Source organism: Entelurus aequoreus, linkage group LG11, assembly GCF_033978785.1.
Source record: "Entelurus aequoreus isolate RoL-2023_Sb linkage group LG11, RoL_Eaeq_v1.1, whole genome shotgun sequence".
Classification (NCBI taxonomy): Eukaryota; Metazoa; Chordata; class Actinopteri; order Syngnathiformes; family Syngnathidae; genus Entelurus; species Entelurus aequoreus.
In genome coordinates this window covers 16,267,054-16,283,488 of record NC_084741.1, presented here as the reverse complement: position 1 = coordinate 16,283,488, position 16,435 = coordinate 16,267,054, and the positions used below count along the sequence as shown (strand labels likewise).

The 16,435-nt window shown below is 38.4% G+C and overlaps 10 non-coding genes across 10 annotated transcripts; 6 read left to right on the top strand and 4 right to left on the bottom strand.

The window, feature by feature from the left end:
* Positions 1-7,355: 7,355 nt before the first annotated feature.
* trnaq-uug (transfer RNA glutamine (anticodon UUG)) lies at positions 7,356-7,426 on the bottom strand. The gene has a single exon. It is a non-coding gene; the product is annotated as a tRNA-Gln (tRNA).
* A 183-nt stretch (positions 7,427-7,609) lies between these two features.
* trnap-cgg (transfer RNA proline (anticodon CGG)) lies at positions 7,610-7,681 on the top strand. The gene has a single exon. It is a non-coding gene; the product is annotated as a tRNA-Pro (tRNA).
* Positions 7,682-8,900: 1,219 nt separating this feature from the next.
* Positions 8,901-8,972, top strand: trnap-cgg (transfer RNA proline (anticodon CGG)). Its single transcript has one exon. It is a non-coding gene; the product is annotated as a tRNA-Pro (tRNA).
* Positions 8,973-9,208: 236 nt separating this feature from the next.
* trnaq-cug (transfer RNA glutamine (anticodon CUG)) lies at positions 9,209-9,280 on the top strand. Its single transcript has one exon. It is a non-coding gene; the product is annotated as a tRNA-Gln (tRNA).
* A 292-nt stretch (positions 9,281-9,572) lies between these two features.
* trnaq-cug (transfer RNA glutamine (anticodon CUG)) lies at positions 9,573-9,644 on the bottom strand. Its single transcript has one exon. It is a non-coding gene; the product is annotated as a tRNA-Gln (tRNA).
* Positions 9,645-10,037: 393 nt separating this feature from the next.
* Positions 10,038-10,109, bottom strand: trnaq-uug (transfer RNA glutamine (anticodon UUG)). Its single transcript has one exon. It is a non-coding gene; the product is annotated as a tRNA-Gln (tRNA).
* Positions 10,110-12,785: 2,676 nt separating this feature from the next.
* Positions 12,786-12,857, top strand: trnaq-cug (transfer RNA glutamine (anticodon CUG)). The gene has a single exon. It is a non-coding gene; the product is annotated as a tRNA-Gln (tRNA).
* Positions 12,858-13,519: 662 nt separating this feature from the next.
* Positions 13,520-13,591, bottom strand: trnaq-uug (transfer RNA glutamine (anticodon UUG)). The gene has a single exon. It is a non-coding gene; the product is annotated as a tRNA-Gln (tRNA).
* Positions 13,592-13,774: 183 nt separating this feature from the next.
* trnat-cgu (transfer RNA threonine (anticodon CGU)) lies at positions 13,775-13,846 on the top strand. The gene has a single exon. It is a non-coding gene; the product is annotated as a tRNA-Thr (tRNA).
* A 965-nt stretch (positions 13,847-14,811) lies between these two features.
* Positions 14,812-14,883, top strand: trnap-agg (transfer RNA proline (anticodon AGG)). The gene has a single exon. It is a non-coding gene; the product is annotated as a tRNA-Pro (tRNA).
* Positions 14,884-16,435: the final 1,552 nt, after the last annotated feature.

Genomic DNA, 16,435 nt, shown 5'->3' with positions numbered 1-16,435 from the left:
TACATAGCCCTGGTTTATTTATATAGCCCTGGTTTATTTACATAGCCTGGTTTATTTACATAGCCCTGGTTTATTTACATAGCCCTGGTTTATTTACATAGCCCTGTGACAGTCTCTCACTGCCGTCCGGGTTCCATGGACCACCAAGCACAGACATGACGTCCAGCAGTTTTGACTATCCTTTATTTTTTCAAGTAAACTCAGTCTCGTCGGGTCGCTTTTCAGTCTGCCGCCTCGTCGTCTTCGTCTCGCTCTCTGTCTCGTTCTGGGCTGCCGCCCTTTTACACACTGAGAGGGGATTACGCAATTGTGCACAGCCGGGCGATCAACGCACTAACCACGATCTAACATAATAGTGAGAGTCCAGTCCATAGTGGATCTAACATAATAGTGTGAGAGTCCAGTCCATAGTGAATCTAACATAATAGTGAGAGTCCAGTCCATAGTGGATCTAACATAATAGTGAGAGTCCAGTCCATAGTGGATCTAACATAATAGTGTGAGAGTCCAGTCCATAGTGGATCTAACATAATAGTGACAGTCCAGTCCATAGTGGATCTAACATAATAGTGTGAGAGTCCAGTCCATAGTGGATCTAACATAATAGTGTGAGAGTCCAGTCCATAGTGAATCTAACATAATAGTATGAGAGTCCAGTCCATAGTGGATCTAACATAATAGTGAGAGAGTCCAGTCCATAGTGGATCTAACATAATAGTGTGAGAGTCCAGTCCATAGTGGATCAAACATAATAGTGTGACAGTCCAGTCCATAGTGGATCTAACATAATAGTGTGAGAGTTCAGTCCATAGTGGATCTAACATAATAGTGTGAGAGTCCAGTCCATAGTGGATCTAACATAATAGTGTGAGAGTTCAGTCCATAGTGGATCTAACATAATAGTGTGAGAGTTCAGTCCATAGTGGATCTAACATATGAGTGTGAGAGTCCAGTCCATAGTGGATCTAACATAATAGTGTGAGAGTTCAGTCCATAGTGGATCTAACATAATAGTGTGAGAGTCCAGTCCATAGTGGATCTAACATAAGAGTGTGAGAGTCCAGTCCATAGTGGATCTAACACAATAGTGTGAGAGTCCAGTCCATAGTGGATCTAACATAAGAGTGTGAGAGTCCAGTCCATAGTGGATATAACATAATAGTGTGAGAGTCCAGTCCATAGTGGATCTAACATAATAGTGTGAGAGTCCAGTCCATAGTGGATCTAACATAAGAGTGTGAGAGTCCAGTCCATAGTGGATCTAACATAATAGTGAGCGTCCAGTCCATAGTGGATCTAACATAATATTGTGAAAGTCCAGTCCATAGTGGATCTAACATAATAGTGAGAGTCCAGTCCATAGTGGATCTAACATAATAGTGAGAGAGTCCAGTCCATAGTGGATCTAACATAATAGTGTGAGAGTCCAGTCCATAGTGGATCTAACATAAGAGTGTGAGAGTCCAGTCCATAGTAACATAAGAGTGTGAGAGTCCAGTCCATAGTGGATCTAACATAATAGTGTGAGAGTCCAGTCCATAGTGGATCTAGCATAATATTGTGAAAGTCCAGTCCATAGTGGATCTAACATAATAGTGAGAGTCCAGTTCATAGTGGATCTAACATAATAGTGTGAGTCCGGTCCATAGTGGATCTAACATAATAGTGAGAGTCCAGTCCATAGTGGATCTAACATAATAGTGTGAGAGTCCAGTCCATAGTGGATCTAGCATAATATTGTGAAAGTCCAGTCCATAGTGGATCTAACATAATAGTGAGAGTCCAGTCCATAGTGGATCTAACATAATAGTGAGAGAGTCCAGTCCATAGTGGATCTAACATAAGAGTGTGAGAGTCCAGTCCATAGTGGATCTAACATAATAGTGTGAGAGTCCAGTCCATAGTGGATCTAACATAAGAGTGTGAGAGTCCAGTCCATAGTAACATAATAGTGTGAGAGTCCAGTCCATAGTGGATCTAACATAATAGTGTGAGAGTCCAGTCCATAGTGGATCTAGCATAATATTGTGAAAGTCCAGTCCATAGTGGATCTAACATAATAGTGAGAGTCCAGTTCATAGTGGATCTAACATAAGAGTGTGAGTCCAGTCCATAGTGGATCAAACATAATATTGTGAGAGTCCAGTCCATAGTGGATCTAACATAATAGTGAGAGTCCAGTCCATAGTGGATCTAACATAATAGTGAGAGTCCAGTCCATAGTGGATCTAACATAATAGTGTGAGAGTCCAGTCCATAGTGGATCTAACATAATAGTGAGAGTCCAGTCCATAGTGGATCTAACATAATAGTGAGAGAGTCCAGTCCATAGTGGAACTAACATAAGAGTGTGAGAGTCCAGTCCATAGTGGATCTAACATAATAGTGTGAGAGTCCAGTCCATAGTGGATCTAACATAAGAGTGTGAGAGTCCAGTCCATAGTAACATAAGAGTGTGAGAGTCCAGTCCATAGTGGATCTAACATAATAGTGTGAGAGTCCAGTCCATAGTGGATCTAGCATAATATTGTGAAAGTCCAGTCCATAGTGGATCTAACATAATAGTGAGAGTCCAGTTCATAGTGGATCTAACATAATAGTGTGAGTCCGGTCCATAGTGGATCTAACATAATAGTGAGAGTCCAGTCCATAGTGGATCTAACATAATAGTGTGAGAGTCCAGTCCATAGTGGATCTAGCATAATATTGTGAAAGTCCAGTCCATAGTGGATCTAACATAATAGTGAGAGTCCAGTCCATAGTGGATCTAACATAATAGTGAGAGAGTCCAGTCCATAGTGGATCTAACATAAGAGTGTGAGAGTCCAGTCCATAGTGGATCTAACATAATAGTGTGAGAGTCCAGTCCATAGTGGATCTAACATAAGAGTGTGAGAGTCCAGTCCATAGTAACATAAGAGTGTGAGAGTCCAGTCCATAGTGGATCTAACATAATAGTGTGAGAGTCCAGTCCATAGTGGATCTAGCATAATATTGTGAAAGTCAGTCCATAGTGGATCTAACATAATAGTGAGAGTCCAGTTCATAGTGGATCTAACATAATAGTGTGAGTCCAGTCCATAGTGGATCAAACATAATATTGTGAGAGTCCAGTCCATAGTGGATCTAACATAATAGTGAGAGTCCAGTCCATAGTGGATCTAACATAATAGTGAGAGTCCAGTCCATAGTGGATCTAACATAATAGTGTGAGAGTCCAGTCCATAGTGGATCTAACATAATAGTGTGAGAGTCCAGTCCATAGTGGATCTAACATAATAGTGAGAGTCCAGTCCATAGTGGATCTAACATAATAGTGAGAGAGTCCAGTCCATAGTGGAACTAACATAAGAGTGTGAGAGTCCAGTCCATAGTGGATCTAACATAATAGTGTGAGAGTCCAGTCCATAGTGGATCTAACATAAGAGTGTGAGAGTCCAGTCCATAGTAACATAAGAGTGTGAGAGTCCAGTCCATAGTGGATCTAACATAATATTGTGAAAGTCCAGTCCATAGTGGATCTAACATAATAGTGAGAGTCCAGTTCATAGTGGATCTAACATAATAGTGTGAGTCCGGTCCATAGTGGATCTAACATAATAGTGAGAGTCCAGTCCATAGTGGATCTAACATAATAGTGTGAGAGTCCAGTCCATAGTGGATCTAGCATAATATTGTGAAAGTCCAGTCCATAGTGGATCTAACATAATAGTGAGAGTCCAGTTCATAGTGGATCTAACATAATAGTGTGAGTCCGGTCCATAGTGGATCTAACATAATAGTGAGAGTCAGTCCATAGTGGATCTAACATAATAGTGTGAGAGTCCAGTCCATAGTGGATCTAGCATAATATTGTGAAAGTCCAGTCCATAGTGGATCTAACATAATAGTGAGAGTCCAGTCCATAGTGGATCTAACATAATAGTGAGAGAGTCCAGTCCATAGTGGATCTAACATAAGAGTGTGAGAGTCCAGTCCATAGTGGATCTAACATAATAGTGTGAGAGTCCAGTCCATAGTGGATCTAACATAAGAGTGTGAGAGTCCAGTCCATAGTAACATAAGAGTGTGAGAGTCCAGTCCATAGTGGATCTAACATAATAGTGTGAGAGTCCAGTCCATAGTGGATCTAGCATAATATTGTGAAAGTCCAGTCCATAGTGGATCTAACATAATAGTGTGAGTCCAGTCCATAGTGGATCAAACATAATATTGTGAGAGTCCAGTCCATAGTGGATCTAACATAATAGTGAGAGTCCAGTCCATAGTGGATCTAACATAATAGTGAGAGTCCAGTCCATAGTGGATCTAACATAATAGTGTGAGAGTCCAGTCCATAGTGGATCTAACATAATAGTGAGAGTCCAGTCCATAGTGGATCTAACATAATAGTGAGAGAGTCCAGTCCATAGTGGATCTAACATAACAGTGTGAGAGTCCAGTCCATAGTGGATGTAGCATAATATTGTGAAAGTCCAGTCCATAGTGGATCTAACATAATAGTGAGAGTCCAGTTCATAGTGGGGCCAGCAGGAGACCATCCCGAGCGGAGACGGGTCAGCAGAGCAGAGATGCCCCCAACCGATGCACAGGCGAGCGGTCCACCCCGGGTCCCGACTCTGGACAGCCAGCACTTCATCCATGGCCACCGGACCTGTGCCCCCCCCCCCCCCCCCCTCTCCCCTTCCACAGAGCAGAAAATATAAGAAACGGCAGATCAACTGGTCTAAAAAGGGGGGTCTATTTAAAGACTAGAGCAGTGGTCCCCAACCTTTTTCTACTTGCGGACCGGTCAATGCTTGAAAATGTGTCCCACGGACCGGGGGGTTTGTCATAAAGAAATACAATCATGTATGCTTACGGACTGTATCCCTGCAGACTGTATTGATTTATATTGATATATAATGTATATATTGTGTTTTTTATGTTGTTTTAATTTAAAAAAAATTAAAAAATTATTGTGCGGCCACGGCCCGGTGGTTGGGCACCACTGGGCTAGAGTATACAAATGAGTTTTAAGATGGGACTTAAATGCTTCTACTGAGGTAGCATCTCTAACTTTTACCGGGAGGGCATTCCAGAGTACTGGAGCCCCAATAGAAAACCGGGAGGGCATTCCAGAGTACTGGAGCCCAATAGAAAACCGGGAGGGCATTCCAGAGTACTGGAGCCCCAATAGAAAACGCTTTATAGCCCGCAGACTTTTTTGGGGCTCTGGGAATCACTAATAAACGCAGATTTCTTGTCGGGACATATGGTACAATACAGTCAGCAAGATAGGATGGAGCTAGACCGAGTAGTATTTTATACCTAAGTAGTAAAACCTTAAAGTCACATCTTAAGTGCACAGGAAGCCAGTGCAGGTGAGCCAGTACAGACGTCATATGTTTCATCGACATCCTGGTAGACTGCATCATTATTTATTTTACTGAGCAGAACTGACTATTATTGTTGTATATTGCTGGTCTTGTCATCCTCGTCCGGACCCGAGGGCGACTTGGTGGTGTGAATGGACCAAATATGACGGAATCGTTGAACAAAAGGCTTTTATTTGATCGAGCGAGTCCTCACAATTAGTTAAAAGTTCAAGTTAAAGTACCAATGATTGTCACACACACACTAGGTGTGGTGAAATTTGTCCTCTGCATTTGACCCATCCCCTTGTTTCACCCCCCGGGAGGTGAGGGGAGCAGTGAGCAGCAGCGGTGGCCGCGCCCGGGAATAATTTTTGGTGATTTAACCCCCAATTCCAACCCTTGATGCTGAGTACCAAGCAGGGAGGTAATGGCTCCCATTTTTATGGTCTTTGGTATGACTCGGCCGGGGTTTGAACTCACAACCTACCGATCTCAGGGCTATTTATGCATGGAGATGGTAGTCAATCAAAACATGCGTTAAAAGCACAGTTTCAGATTGTGTCCCTTATTAAAAGATTAAAAGTTTTTAAAAAGTTTTGCAACCCTGTTTGTCAAGGCTTGTTGGTCTGTTCGTATGATTCTTGCTTTGGGTGCGAGAGATCATTGGTTCAATTACAGAACAAGACTCTATGTTTATAAAGTTCTATTTTCAATCATAACTTTTTCTTCATACACACAGTTGTTACATTTGTGACTTTAGACTTGATTTGGATCCTTTTTGCAGACATCACACACTCAAGGGATCCATAAAAATATATCAAATCAAATACAGTGGTACCTAAACTCTTGACCAGTTTGTTCTAGGACTGAGCTGGTAACCCTTAGTTCATCTATGTATGAAAATGTCAGTGAAACTAAATATGTGTTAAAAGTGCAATGAGGTAACCGAGATTTAGATTAAGTCCCCTATTAAAATTTTTGATTTCATAAGTTTTGTTGGAAAGTCTTGGTCCATGGCTTGTTCTTCTCGTTATAGGAATCTCGTGCAGGGTGAAAGAAGCCCTGGGTTCAAATCCTGGACAAATGCAAAGGTCTTTGAGTCCTGTTTTCAATCACTACTTTTTACCTCGTACACACATCCATGTTTTACTCTTAACTTGATTTTAAACTTTGATCTCCTTTTTTCAGACATCACACACTCACGGGATCAATGACAATCTATCAAATCCAATCAAGTACTGTGTACTGTAGGATCACATTGTTTTACACGTACATTTACAGGTTCCATGGTGTAATGGTTAGCACTCTGGACTCTGAATCCAGTGATCCAAGTCTTGGTGGAACCTTCTTGTAACATTAGAGTGATTAGTGTTCAGTATGACCTCCATTTGATTAGTGGTTACATGAAAAAGGCAAATAAATTACATTTCTGTGAAAAATAGTTTCTTGTCCATTTTCAGATTGTGTTTATGAGTCATGCTTTTATTCTTAACTTTTTACCTTTTACACACAGTTGTCTTTATGTGTGTGATTTTAAACTTGATTTTAAACTTTTCCCTTAATATTCCATACATCACACACTCAAGAGATCAATAAAAACCTTTGAAATAAATACAGTTGTGTCTCAACTTACGAGCTCTATTTGTTCTAGGACTGAGGTCGTAAACCCTCGGTTTATTTATGCATGAAAATGGTAGTCAATCAAAATATGTGTTAAAAGCACAATTTCAAATAGTGTCGTCGAATAAAATATTGTATTTTTTAAAGATGTTTGCCACATTATTTTACAGGGCTTGTTGGTCTAGTCGTATGATTCTCACTTCGGGTGCTATATTCAGTCAAATATTTCCCTCGTACACACAGTTGTTGTTACATGTGTGATGTTACACTTCATTTTGAATTTTTTTTCATGCATTACACATTTAAGGGATCCATACAAATCTATCAAAGTAATTACAGTGGTATTACTGATTAATTTGTCACTTCAATAGTGCAAGTTGGTTCCACCAAGACTTGAACTTGGATCACTGGATTCAAAGTCCAGAGTGCTAACAGTACACCATGGAACCTGTATATAACTCCAAATGATCCTGCAGTAAAGAGTACTTGATTGGATATAACAGATTTCGTTTGACATTTTTTCATGAAAATGGTAGTAAATTAAAATGTTGGTTAAAAGTTTAACACAAAATTTCAGATCGTGTCCCCTAATTTCACATTTCATGAGATTAGTTGAGCAAAGTTGAATGCAGGGCTTGTTGGTCTAGTCGTATGATTCTCGCTTCGGGTGCGAGAGGTCCCGGGTTCAATTCCCGGACAAGCCCTTATGTATTTAAGTCCAATCATAACTTTCTTCCTGAAATCCGGGACAAACGCCGAAGTCTTTAAGTCCTGTTTTCAGTCACTACTTTTTACCTCGTACACACATCCATTTTTTACTCTTGACTTAATTATAAACTTTTATCTCCTTTTTTTCTGACATCACACACTCCAGGGAACAATGACAATCCATCAAATCCAATCAAGTACTGTGTACTGTAGGATCACATTGTTTTACATGTACATTTACAGGTTCCATGGTGTAATGGTTAGCACTCTGGACTCTGAATCCAGTGATCCAAGTCTTGGTGGAACCTTCTTGTAACATTAGAGTGATTAGTGTTCAGTATGACCTCCATTTGATTAGTGGTTACATAAAAAAGGCAAATAAATTACATTTCTGTGAAAAATAGTTTATTGTCCATTTTCAGATTGTGTTTATGAGTCATGCTTTTATTCTTAACCTTTTCCCTTTTACACACAGTTGTCTTTATGTGTGTGATTTTAAACTTGATTTTAAACTTTTCCCTTAATATTCCATACATCACACACTCAAGAGATCAATAAAGATCTCTGAAATAAATACAGTTGTGTCTCAACTTACGAGCTCTATTTGTTCTAGGACTGAGGTCATAAACCCTCGGTTTATTTATGCATGAAAATGGTAGTCAATCAAAATATGTGGTAAAAGCACAATTTCAAATAGTGTCGTCGAATAAAATATTGTATTTTTTAAAGATGTTTGCCACATTATTTTACAGGGCTTGTTGGTCTAGTAGTATGATTCTCACTTCGGGTGCTATATTCAGTCAAATATTTCCCTCGTACACACAGTTGTTGTTACATTTGTGATGTTAGACTTCATTTTGAATTTTTTTTCAGGCATTACACATTTAAGGGATCCATACAAATCTATCAAAGTAATTACAGTGGTAATACTGATTAATTTGTCACTTCAATTGTGCAAGTTGGTTCCATCAAGACTTGAACTTGGATCACTGGATTCAAAGTCTAGAGTGCTAACCATTACACCATGGAACCTGTATATAACTCCAAATGATCCTGCAGTAAAGAGTACTTGATTGGATATAACAGATTTCGTTTGACATTTTTTCATGAAAATGGTAGTAAATTAAAATGTTGGTTAAAAGTTTAACACACAATTTCAGATCGTGTCCCCTAATTTCACATTTCATGAGATTAGTTGAGCAAAGTTGAATGCAGGGCTTGTTGGTCTAGTCGTATGATTCTCGCTTCGGGTGCGAGAGGTCCCGGGTTCAATTCCCGGACAAGCCCTTATGTATTTAAGTCCAATCATAACTTTCTTCCTGAAATCCGGGACAAACGCCGAAGTCTTTTTTCAGTCACTACTTTTTACCTTGTACACACATCCATTTTTTACTCTTGACTTAATTATAAACTTTTATCTCCTTTTTTCTGACATCACACACTCCAGGGAACAATGACAATCCATCAAATCAAATCAAGTACTGTGTACTGTAGGATCACATTGTTTTACATGTACATTTACAGGTTCTATGGTGTAATGGTTAGCACTCTGGACTCTGAATCCAGTGATCCAAGTTCAAGTCTTGGTGGAACCATCTTGTAACATTAGCGTATTTAGTATAACCTCCATTTGAAAGTTTTTTGCAAGAAAAAATGAGTGCATCTTAATTTTTTCTAAAAGTACAGTAGGTCAGTTTCAAATTGTGCTCCTTATATGTTTTTTGTCACAAATTGTTTCTTCGTACACAAAATTGTCTTTATATTTGTGATTTTAGAATTGATTTTGACCATTTTTTCAGACATCACACACTCAAGGGATCTATACAAATCTACTAAATCAATTACAGCGGTATTACTGAATAATTAGTTACTTAAATTACCGTACGTTGGTTCCACCAAGACTTGAACTTGGATCACTGGATTCAGAGTCCAGAGTGCTAACCATTACACCATGGAACCTGTATATACACAGGTAAAAAAAAAAGTGATCCAACAGTAAACAGTATTACTGTTATTTAATGGATTTCACCTTGAGTGTAAGTTGTCAGGCAAATGGAGGGAAACGTTTAAATCAAGTCTAAAGTAAAAAAAAAAACAAGACTTTGTTTTTCAGGGTTTTTTGGTCTAATAGTATGATTCTCACATTGTGTGTGAGGGACTCTGGATTCAATTCCCGGACAAGCTCTTATGTTTATAAGTCCTTTTTTTCAATAATAACTTTTTCCCTCGTACACACAGTTGTTGTTACATTTGTGACTTTTGACTTGATTATGATCATTTTTTATTGACATCACTCACTCATGGGATCCATAAAAATGTACCAAAGTACGTAACAATTTGCTTACTGTCGGCTGGTTCCACCAAGACTTGAACTTGCATCTCTGGATTCAAAGTCCAGAGTGCTAACCATTACACCATGGAACCTGCAAAAATCAGTTTATAATTTTAACACAAGGACTTGTCCAAGACCAACAAACCCTGCACCAGGATTGCTGAACAAATGTTTAATAGGGGACACAATCTTTAAACCAAAATTTAAATTCACTACCGTCTTCATGCACAAATGAAATAAGGGTTTACAAGATCAGTCCTAGAACAAATAGAGCTTGTAAATAAAGAAACAACTGTATTTGATTTTGTAGATTTTTATTGATCCCTTGATTATGTGCCCTCTGGAAAAGTGAAATAAAAGTTCAAAACCAAGTCTAAAGTCACAAAAGTAACAACAAGTGTGTGTACGAGGGACAGATCCATGATTGGAAACAGGACTTATGAACATATAGGGGACACAATCTGAAACTGGGTTAAAATTATGCACTTTTATCCCAAATTTAGATTCACTGCCTTTTTCATGCATGAATTAATCAAAGGGCTTTCAAAATGTTGGTTAAAAGTGTAACACAATTTCAGATTGTTTATCCTATTAAAATCTCATATTTTATGAGATTTGTTGGGTAATCATGTTGCAGGGTTTGTTGAACTTGGACGAGCACTTGTGTTTATAATTCCTGTTTTCAGTCATGACTTTTCCCCTCGTACACACAGTCACAAGTCTTGTCTTTTTTTACTTTAGACTTGATTTAAACGTTTCCCTCCATTTTCCTGACAACATAAAGCCTTTCCAACAAATTTCATGAAATGTGAGATTTTAATAGGGGACACAATCTGAAACTGTGTTACCTTATTGCACTTTTAACACATATTTAGTTTCACTGACATTTTCATACGTAGATGAACTAAGGGTTACCAGCTCTAGCAAAGTAAGATTTTCAATGTACGCCAAACTGTCTGTTTAACTGTGCATATGACAATAAAAAATCTTGAATCTTGAATCTTGAATCAGTCCTAGAACAAACTGTGGTCATAAATTTAGGCAACACTGTTATTGATTCCTTGAGTGGTTAATTTTTGAAAACATTGTTAAAATCAAGTCTAAAGTCACAAATGTAACGACAACTGTGTGTACGAGGAAGAAAGTTATGATTAAAAATTGGACTTAAATACATGAGGGCTTGTCCGGGAATTGAACCCGGGACCTCTCGCACCCGAAGCGAGAATCATACGACGACCAGGGGTGGGCAATTAATTTTTACCGGGGGCCGCATGAGCAACCCGAGCACTGCTGGAGGGCCACACCGACAATATTTCAATTAAATTTTGCTTCAATTATTTTTGATATACCGTAAGATAAAAAATAATAATATTTTCATTTAACCTAACTTATCTTTATACAAAAGCAGATGGCTTTTGATGGTTTTATTTTTAACACTTTCTTACACAACACTTCCTGATGTATAATACCATGCAAAAATGTCAATTTCTGTCACTTTTATCCTGCATCCTCTTTGTTGTGAACGTAGCACGCCTGTAAGGTGATTGGCGAAGAAGGAGGAAGCGTTGCTGTTGCGTAAATGAGGAGTGAGGATAGACGTGCGTGTGGAAAGAACGAGATAAGTTGAGCTGTGTTAGTATAGCTGGCTCAATAGAAGTTTAAAAAGAGCGTCAGACTTGGTGTGCACTTCTTCTGGACGCTACAATTGATGTCAGAAGTGGGATGAAATGCCTCCCAGTTCGCCTTGCCATCAAACCTGGGAGTCTTCATTGAGGGCGGAATACCCCCATGGCAAGCAGCGTGAGCTGTACCTGTAGACACTGCCTCTCTCCTTCCTCTCTCTCTCTCTCTCTCTCTCTCTCTCTCTCTCTCTCTCTCTCTCTCTCTCTCTCTCTCCTCACGTGGCACGTACCTCTCGATGACGTAGCAGGCTGCGCACACAATTAAGCAGCGCAGTATGCGCAAAGTTTTACTTCTGCCACCAATTGTAGCGTCCAGAAGAAGTGCACACCAAGTCTGACGCTCTTTTTAAACTTTTATTGAGCAAGCTATACTAACACAGCTCAACTTATCTCGTTCCTTCCACACGCACGTCTATCCTCACTCCTCATTTACGCAACTCAAGAAGACAACATCAACGTCAGCAGGTGGTTACACTATATTCTTTAAACACAGCAACATGTGTACCACAAATTAAGCACACGGCTTTACCTTTACTTGGCAGTCCATGTCTTGTTGAAAACACGCCATTCGTCATCACCTTTTCTTTTTTTAGCGTCTCGGGGATAACCGGACGGACCGCCCATAAATAACACTTTTCAAAATAAAAGCAGCACAGTTGTATTGCACGTGTTTTTTTAAAATGTATTTTGTAATTTGTGATTGCCGCTGCGCGCACGAGCATACGTCCACACGGAAGTCATACAAATAACGCTTTTCAAAACAAAAGCAGCATCGTTGTATTGCACACTCGAGATAGATACTTTATTAAATTTATTTTGTAATTTATGATTGGCCTCACGCGGGCCGGACAGGGACGTACAAATGGCCGGAGAATGCCCAGGTCTGGACTAGACCAACAAGCCCTACATACATGTTTGCCCAACTAATCTCATGAAATGTGAAATTAGGGGACACAATCTGAAATTTTGTGGTAAACTTTTAACCAACATTTTAATTTACTACCATTTTCATGAAAAAATGTCAAACAAAATCTGTTATATCCAATCAAGTACTCTTTACTGCAGGATACTTTGGGCTACTATACAGGTTCCATGGTGTAATGGTTAGCACTCTGGACTCTGAATCCAGTGATCCAAGTTCAAGTCTTGGTGGAACCTTCTTGTAACATTAGAGTGATTAGTGTTCAGCATGACCTCCATTTGATTAGTGAATACACGAAGAATGCAAATAAATTACATTTCTGTAAAAAATAGTTTTTGTCCATTTTCAGATTGTGTCCCTTATATGTTTATAAGTCATGTTTTTAGTCACAACTTTTTCAGTTTTACACACAGTTGTCTTTATATGTGTGATTTTAAACTCGATGTTAAACTTTTCCCTTAATATTCCATACATCACACACTCAAGAGATCAATAAAAATCTCTGAAATAAATACAGTTGTGTCTCAACTTACGAGCTCTATTTGTTCTAGGACTGAGGTCGTAAACCCTCAGTTTATTTATGCATGAAAATGGTAGTCAATCAAAATATGTGGTAAAAGCACAATTTCAAAAAGTGTCGTCTATTAAAATATTGTATTTTTTAAAGATGTTTGCCACATTATTTTACAGGACTTGTTGGTCTAGTCGTATGATTCTCACTTCGGGTGCTATATTCAATCAAATATTTCCCTCGTATACACAGTTGTCGTTACATTTGTGACTTTAGACTTGATTTTGAACATTTTTTCAGACATTACACATTTAAGGGATCCATAAAAATCCATCAAACTAATTACAGTGGTATTACTGAACAATTTGCCACTTCAATAGTCCAAGTTGGTTCCACCAAGACTTGAACTTGGATCACTGGATTCAAAGTCCAGAGTGCTAACCATTACACCATGGAACCTGTATATAACTCCAAATGATCCTGCAGTAAAGAGTACTTGATTGGATATAACAGATTTTGTTTGACATTTTTTCATGAAAATGGTAGTAAATTAAAATGTTGGTTAAAAGTTTACCACAAAATTTCACATCGTGTCCCCTAATTTCACATTTCATGAGATTAGTTGGGCAAAGTTGAGTGCAGGGCTTGTTGGTCTAGTCGTATGATTCTCGCTTCGTGTGCGAGAGGTCCCGGGTTCAATTCCCGGACAAGCCCTCTTGTTTATAAGTATTTTTAATCATAACTTTCTTCCTCGTACACACAACAGTTGTTGTTACATTTGTGACTTTAGACTTGATTTTAACAATGTTTTCAAACAACAACCACTCAAGGGATCAATAACAGTGTTACCTAAATGTATGACCACAGTTTGTTCTAGGACTGAGCTGGTAACCCTTAGTTCATCTATGTATGAAAATGTCAGTGAAACTAAATATGTGTTAAAAGTGCAATAAAGTAACCAAAATTTAAATTCAGTCCCCTATTAAAATGTCAGATCGCATGAGTTTTGTTGGAAAGGGTGAGAGACGCCCTGTGTTGAAATCCTGGACAAACGCCGAAGTCTTTAAGTCCTGTTTTCAGCACACACTCAAGGGATCAATGACAATCTATCAAATCAAATCAAGTACTGTGTACTGTAGGATCACATTGTTTTACATGTACATTTACAGGTTCCATGGTGTAATGGTTAGCACTCTGGATCCAGTGATCCAAGTTCAAGTCTTGGTGGAACCTTCTTGTAACATTAGAGTGATTAGTGTTCAGTATGACCTCCTTTTGAATATTTTCACATCCAAAAAGGAGTGAGTCTAAATTTGGCTTAGAAGTAAAATGTTGTAGTCCAGTTCCAAATAGTGATCCTTATATGTTTATAAGTCCTGTTTTTAGTCACAAACTTTCCCTCGACACACAAGTTGTCTTTATAATTGTGACTTTAAACTTTTACATCAATATTCCATACATCACACACTCAAGAGATCAATAAAAACCTCTGAAATAAATACAGTTGTGTCTCAACTTACGAGCTCTATTTGTTCTAGGACTGAGGTCGTAAACCCTCAGTTTATTTATGCATGAAAATGGTAGTCAATCAAAATATGTGGTAAAAGTGCAGTTTCTGATTGTGTCCCCTATTAAAAGATTAAAACATTTTAAAAATATGTTTGCCATCACGTCTTTAAGGCTTGTTGGTCTAGTCGTATGATTCTCGCTTAGGGTGCGAGAGGTCCCGGGTTCAATTCCCGGACAAGCCCTTATTTTTGTAAGTCCTATTTTTAGTCACAACTTGTCTTTCTTGTACACACAATTGTTGTTACATTCGTGACTTATCAAATACAGTGTTACCTAAATGTATGACCACAGTTTGTTCTAGGACTGAGCTGGTAACCCTTAGTTCATCTATGTATGAAAATGTCAGTGAATCTAAATATGTGTTAAAAGTGCAATAAGGTAATCAAGTTTCAGATTGTGTCCCCTATTAAAACCTCACATTTCATAAGATTGGTTGGTAAGTCTTGTTCCAGGACTTCTTAGTCTCGTCGTATCCTTCTTGCTGAGGGTGTGAGAGATGGTCTGGGTTCAAATTCTGTACAAGCTTTTATGTCTGTCAGTCATTACTTTTTACCTTGTACACACATAATAATATTTATTTCTACTTTTGACAGTGAACTTCATTTTAAACTTGATTATCTTTTTTTGTGAAGGTATACAGTAAAGGGATCAATAAAACAATACGATACTGCAAGCTGGTTCCACCAAGACTTGAGCTCGGATCACTGGATTCAGAGTCCAGAGTGCTAACCATTACACCATGGAACCTGTATATACACAGGTAAAATAACGTCATCCAACAGTAAACAGTATTGATGGAATTTGATCGATTGTCATTGACACCTTGAGTGTAAGTTGTCAGGAAAATGGAGGGAGACGTTTAAATCAAGTCTAAAGTAAAAAAAGACAAGACTTGTGACTGTGTGTACGAGGGGAAAAGTCATGACTGAAAACAGGAATTATAATTTTAACACAAGGACTTGTCCAAGACCAACAAACCCTGCAACATGATTACCCAACAAATCCCAAATAAAATGTGAGATTTTGATAATATTGAAACCAAAATTTAAATTCACTACCATCTTCATGCACAAAAGAAATAAGGGTTTACAAGATCAGTCCTAGAACAAATAGAGCTCGTAAATTAAGAAACAACTGTATTTGATTTTGTAGATTTTCATTGATCCCTTGATTATGTGCCCTCTGGAAAAGTGAAATAAAAGTTGGACGAGCACTTGTGTTTATAATTCTTGTTTTCAGTCGTGACTTTTCCCCTCGTACACACAGTCACAAGTCTTGTCTTTTTTTACTTTAGACTTGATTTAAACGTTTCCCTCCATTTTCCTGACAACTCAAGGTGTAAATGAGATGTAATCACATTTTATCAATACTGTTTACTGTGGGATCACTTTCTTTTACCTGTGTATATACAGGTTCCATGGTGTAATGGTTAGCACTCTGGACTCTGAATCCAGTGATCCAAGTTCAAGTCTCGGTGGAACCGTCTTGCAGTAACTTAATAGATTTGTAGTGACTGAAAACATGACTTAAAGACTTCAGCATTTGTCCAGGATTGCAACACAGGGCGTCTCTCACCTTGCGTGAGAATCCTATGATGAGAACAAAAAGCCTTACCAACAAATTTCATGAAATGTGAGATTTTAATAGGGGACACAATCTGAAACTGTGTTACCTTATTGCACTTTTAACACATATTTAGTTTCACTGACATTTTCATACATAGATGAACTAAGG